Source organism: Rhincodon typus, chromosome 23 (assembly GCF_021869965.1).
Source record: "Rhincodon typus isolate 14 chromosome 23, sRhiTyp1.1, whole genome shotgun sequence".
Taxonomy (NCBI): domain Eukaryota; kingdom Metazoa; phylum Chordata; class Chondrichthyes; order Orectolobiformes; family Rhincodontidae; genus Rhincodon; species Rhincodon typus.
In genome coordinates this window covers 25,487,574-25,493,690 of record NC_063354.1, presented here as the reverse complement: position 1 = coordinate 25,493,690, position 6,117 = coordinate 25,487,574, and positions in this window count along the sequence as shown.

The window sequence follows — 6,117 nt, the reverse complement described above, 5'->3', positions numbered from 1 at the left end:
CCTGTTCTTCCTCCCACCTATCCCCTCCTCCCACCTCAAGCCGCACCCCCATCTCCTACCTACTAACCTCATCCCGCCCCCTTGACCTGTCCGTCCTCCCTGGACTGACCTATCCCCTCCCTAACTCCCCACCTGCACTCACCTTTACTGGCTCCATTCCCGCCTCTTCGACCTGTTTGTTTCCTCTCCACCTATCCGCTCCTCTATCCATCTTCTATCCGCCTCCCACTCTCTCCCTATTTATTTCAGAACACCCTTCCCCTCTCCCTTTTCTGATAAAGGGTCTCGGCCCGAAACGTCAGCCTTTCTGCTCCTATGATGCTGCTTGGCCTGCTGTGTTCATCCAGCCCTGCACCTTGTTGTCTCATTGGGTGCTGTTTTTCTAAGATGAAAAGAGAAACAGGTGAGGAGTGAGAAATCCTTCTAAATTCTACAGTTTAATCCTTTTTCTGCTTTCTGCTGTGCTACTCACAAGCAAGTGTTGAAATGCAGTTTTGTATGTAGCTCTACTGTTTTTCCAAATTGTCTAACTCCCAAGTAATCCCTTCATCTGAAATATGAAACTATCACATCTGTCTGAATAAAACGATTCAAATTTCTTGACACTAACTCAATTGCCTGGTTTTAAAGTTTTCACATCAAATTGTAATTTCAATAGTTTTCTTTATTCTTTATGGGTCTAACAAAGCTTGTCTTGATCTGTTGTCAGGTGACTCTGCAGCCATTTTAGATCCATGTTTCTTCTTTTTTAGCTGCAAAAGGTCTCACATGCAGCAATCAGATGATGGAAATTCAAATTCAGTAGTTCACATTTAAAACCTTTGCAACGCATTACTCTTGAGATATTTTGCTACACTGAATCCAGTTTTATACATGTTAAATGCTATTGTTTTAAACATGTCGTTTAATCAAAATGGAGCTTATTACCTTCAAAGGCAAGTGAATGTCACAGAGTCATACAGCATGGCAACAGGTCCTGAGGCCCAACTTGTCCATGCCAACCAGGTTTCCTAAGCTGAACTAGTCCCATTTTCCGGTGTTTGGCCCATATCTGTCTAAAACTTTTTTATTCATGTATCTGTCCAAAAGCCTTTTAAATGTTGTAATTGTATCCACCTCTATCACTTCCACTGGCAGCATGTTCCATATGTACACCATCCTCTGTGTGAAAAAGTCATTCCTCAGACCCCTTTCAAATCTTTCCCCTCTCACTTTAAACCTATGCCCTCTAGTTTTGGACTCCCCAAATTTGAGGAAAAGACCTTGGCCACCCATCTTATCTGAGCCCCTCATGATTTTATGAACCTCTCCAAGGTGACCCCTCAGCCTCCTACGCTCCAGAGCAAAAAGTCCCAGTCTATCCAGCCTCTCCTTATAACTCAAACCTTCTCGTCTCAGTAACATCCTTGTAAATATATTTTGCACACTTTTCAGTTTAATAACATGCTTCCTACAGCACGGCAAGCAGAATTGTACACAATACTCCACCAGGTCCCCGGAAGGACATGATATTAATCAGCTCCCACTTACTCGTTATTTATCTACACCAAAAAAATGCAGGTTAGAACCATGGAAACAGGGATATTCATGGTAGCACTGCCTTTGTAGCTGCTACAGACTTTTTAAGATGTATAGCACATGCCACTTTTACACCCTAACAGAAGGTGTTCATGAAACCTATCAGCACGACATAGAAACACAACTGGTTAACCAATATAATTCAGAGAAAGAGCCTTGTCACTCCTGTCTGCCATATGTGATTCCTGTCCCAAACTGCATGACTGGCTTCAAAAAACCTAGCTAGAACAAACAATACTGCTCTGCTAATGTTTCTGGCCACAAAAAGAAATTTTTAAAAAATATGTTTACCTATTGCACAACACGGGCATTCTTTTATCTTAAAAGTGGGCAGATTACTGTTCCGTAAGAGACCAGTGCATTGAATCACTAGCTTCCTCTGATGGGATTTTTCAAAAACTCCCCCATCTAGATTTACGTGACTGTCTTGTAAATACAATATTTCATCTTAACAGGAAAAGCCTTCTATAGCTTTACACAAGTACTAAAACCAATATTTAATATACCTTTGCAAACTGTGTTAGGAATAAAATACAAACTTGCATATGTTCTTTTGTGGAAATAAATAGAATGTGTCATATAAAATTGGCAACAATTCAAGTGCAACTGACTCAGAGGATTGCAGAACAATGACAGAAGAAGGAAGGGAGGTACTGTTTAGAAGTGGGCATCTGTACAAGGGGACAACAAGTGTTTCCTTAAAGAAACAATGTCTTCCAAAACTATATCTGTGGAGTTTTCATCAATCATAATACACATGATTACAAATGAAGAACTTTAAATGCATCAATTAATTCCAAAAATAAGATTCAAAATCTCTAAACTGTTCATGTTAAAAGACCTAGTAATTACTTTAGCAGAATATCATTCAAACAATATGTCAACTGATGTCAGTGGCTAGTGTCTATAACGTCTCCTTGCTATTGAAATGAAGGGCGATCTAATTTATTTGACAGAGTGAGTGTGGCATCTTGAACTCCAGTAGTGCTGGAATCAGAAGGAAGAATGGGAAAACTCTCCACAGGATGAAGTCATTCTTGACACAAATGAAGATAGTTATGGTTGTTGGAGGTCAGTCATCCCAGTTCCAGGGTATATCTGCAGAAGTTCCTCAGGATAGTGTCCTAGTCCCCACAATCTTCAGCTGCTTCATCAAAGACTTACCCTCTATCTTCAGGGCAGAAGTGGGGATGTTACTTGATAATTACACAGTGTTCAACGCCATTTGTGATCCTCTGATATTAAAACAGTCCATGTTCAAATGTTGCAAGGCCTGAGCAATATCCAGGTTTGGGTTGACAAGTGGCAAGTAGCATTAATGCCATATGAAGTGCCAGATAATGAACCTCTCCAACGTAAGAGAATCTAACAATCATCCCTTGACATTGAGAGGCATTACCATCGCTGAATCCTGGGGTTACCACTGAACAGAAATTTAACTGGACCAGCCATAGACATTCTGTAGCTACGGGAGCAGGTCAGAGGTTAGGAAGCCTGCAGTGAGTAAGTCACCTCCTGACCCCAAAGCCTGTCCATCCTCTACAAGGGACAAGTCAGGAGTGCATTGGAATACTCTGCACATGTCTGGATGACTGCAGTTCCAACAACACTCGAGAGCTTGACATCAAACAGGACAAAGCAGCCAGATTGATTGTCACTATATCCACAAACATTCACTCCTATTATCACCAAACTGCAATAGCAACAGAGTGTAACACCTACCAGATGCACTGAAGAAATTCACCTAAGACAGCACCTTTCAATGAACACTGTCATTGAGAAGGACAAAGGCACAGATACACGGGAACAACACCACCTGCAAGTTATGCTCCAGGCCGCTCACCATTCTGACTTGGATATATACTGCTGTTCCTTCAGTGTCACTGGGGCAAAAGTCTGTAACTCCCTTCCTAACAGAATTATGGATCTCCCTATAACAAATGACCTGCCGCGGTTTAAGTAGGCAGCTCACTGCTACCTTCCCAAAGGTAATTAGGGATGGATAATAAATGCTGGCTAAGTCAATGACATCCATATCCTATAATGAATTAAAGAAAAATGTTGTCAGGGTTCTATGTCATATTTGAATGTTTTATTTTGTCATGAAAGTAATGTCTTAAATGGCCAATCCTATGCTGCTTGTAATCTAAAGGTATTAAATTGTTCATTTAGTTTAATCTATGGTTAACTGCATTCAATTTTGCAGCATGACCAACGTATATATGGAATATAAACATGAACAAATCAGTAGCTTCTAAGATTTCAACCATTTAAAATGTGGAAACATTGACCAAAAGATACAAAAGTTTTTCTTTTGTCAATTTCTATTGCAGGTGATGCGAGAATACTGTATAAGATCTCATTAAAACAAGTGATGAATTCAGAAGTTACATGTGTTTTGTCTATATTGCTTATTTCAAAGAGGATAAACTAAAGCTGTGTAAATGAATTATTTCCTTAACATATATTTCAGAGAATAAACTAGATGTTGCTGTTTGAGTGTTTACTGAATAAATATTCAAATTTTTGAAAAGCACACTATTTCCAAAAGCCATTATCATGATTTATTTTATTTCGACATATAAATACTGACGACCCAAGAGTTCTAGTTGTATATAAATGATTTCAACTTCAGCTGAACTATATTTACCAGATTAATTCAAACCCAGATATGGAGATTTATTCCTTCCTAGTATTTTAATATAGTAATGTAACACTACCTGTACTTGAAATTCCACAATAATCAGCTAAATTCTTATTTATTACTTATATTGTACAAGTGAAATATAAGCTAACCAGTTTAAAATTACCTGTGTTTTATCTGTAAAATCACAACTGAGTTATATTTATAAAAAAAAGTCCTAAAGAAGGATCTGTCTTCTATCTGCAGTGCACATTGAATTAGACTTTAACTTTCCATAGTGTCTTGTGGGCAGAATATTAAGTACTGATGCAAAATTCTTTTCAGTTTAAGAAAATTCAGACCAAAGCAGTCACCTGAATTTAAAACATTCTAAATATCAAGTTGCATTAAAAATACCAAAGTGCTGAAGTCAGTATTCAGAATACATTTCAAAGTTGTATAAACTCAGATTCTGAAATCTAATCATCTGATGCAGCAGACAACCATTCTGTAACCTTTAAATTCAATTTTAACAAGTGAAATATGGGCATAATGAAATAACAACTTGCTTTAAAGAGTGCTGGTTTTTGTTCTATTGCTTGCTGGTATAGACAGTCTCTGGAAATAAAAAAAAATTACAGAAAGTGAATTTTAAATTACACAACTGTCAAGGCAAAATGAATCTGCATTTATTTTCACTACAACATGTGGGAAAAGTAACACACACACACACACACAATCACACACACAGCTCTTCGATATGGGGAGTGTTTCACCATCATAATCTTTAAAATGTTGATAACAAACAGAAGCTGATTTTCTTTCTGCTTGCTTGTTTCCACATTTCAGTTCAAATTGTTATATTTTATCATCTTGAGCACTGGCTTGTTGGAGATGCTGAACATGGTGCAAAATAACTGAATCAACATCCACAGCAAATATTACTAACTTTGGATTCTTCAGCAATTTTGTCACTCCAATTATGTCTTTTATTCCAAGCTATATTCTCCTTCAAACCCAACCCAACAATCACTGATGGTGTCAAAAAAATTAAAATGTCATGATTTTAATGATTGTGCACTTGGTTTTCAATTCTTTTGTGGAATGCTGACAGTTCTCTTTATGTTCCTTTGTTTCTAGTTTTTCATAATTCTTGGTGCATTTGCAAGGGATAGGGGTGGGTAAGGTAGAATCTGTATGCTGTCAGGATTGGAAGCCAAGATCTCTTGGACCAGATCTGCTGGGTTTCTGTTCCAACTGTTCAATGTCACCGAAGTCCTCCATTGATCCCACCTCAAGGAGTACTCAATGTCAGAAGAAATGGGACTGGTACAATAATGCCATCCATCAGAATTCTTACCAGTTCTTCTTCAATGCCACCAACACTAAATATACCTGCATGATACAGACATGCTTCATACTTGCAGATCAAGAATTAATCATGACAGAAGTGAGACAAGAGCAACTTTCCAAAGCATTACCAAACACAACAATTTCAAATTGTCAAACATTTTTGTTGTATTTTTTGGCATTGTCCTCCAGTTTGCCGCTGAAACTTAATTTATGTGTACAAATGAATTGATAGGTCACAGTTAACAGACAAATATTGATGAAGAACTCCCTTCCATCACTACAGAGAATCCAGTAGTTCTAGAATTTGGTCAAATTTTTGCTCACTTCCTATTAATACAGTCAATTTAAGTGGAGAAATACCAAAAAATATCATTCCTGCTCTTAATTCTAAAACACCTGGTTTGGAACCGTCTGCTTTCATCTAGTGCTGATTTCCAGTTCCCCAAGTCTCCATCAGTAAAAAACTTAGAACATTGATTTTATGTATATAAACTTGCCCTAAGCAAGTAATCAAAATAAAGATATTGTCCACTTTTCCTATGATGCAAACAGAAACACCTAGA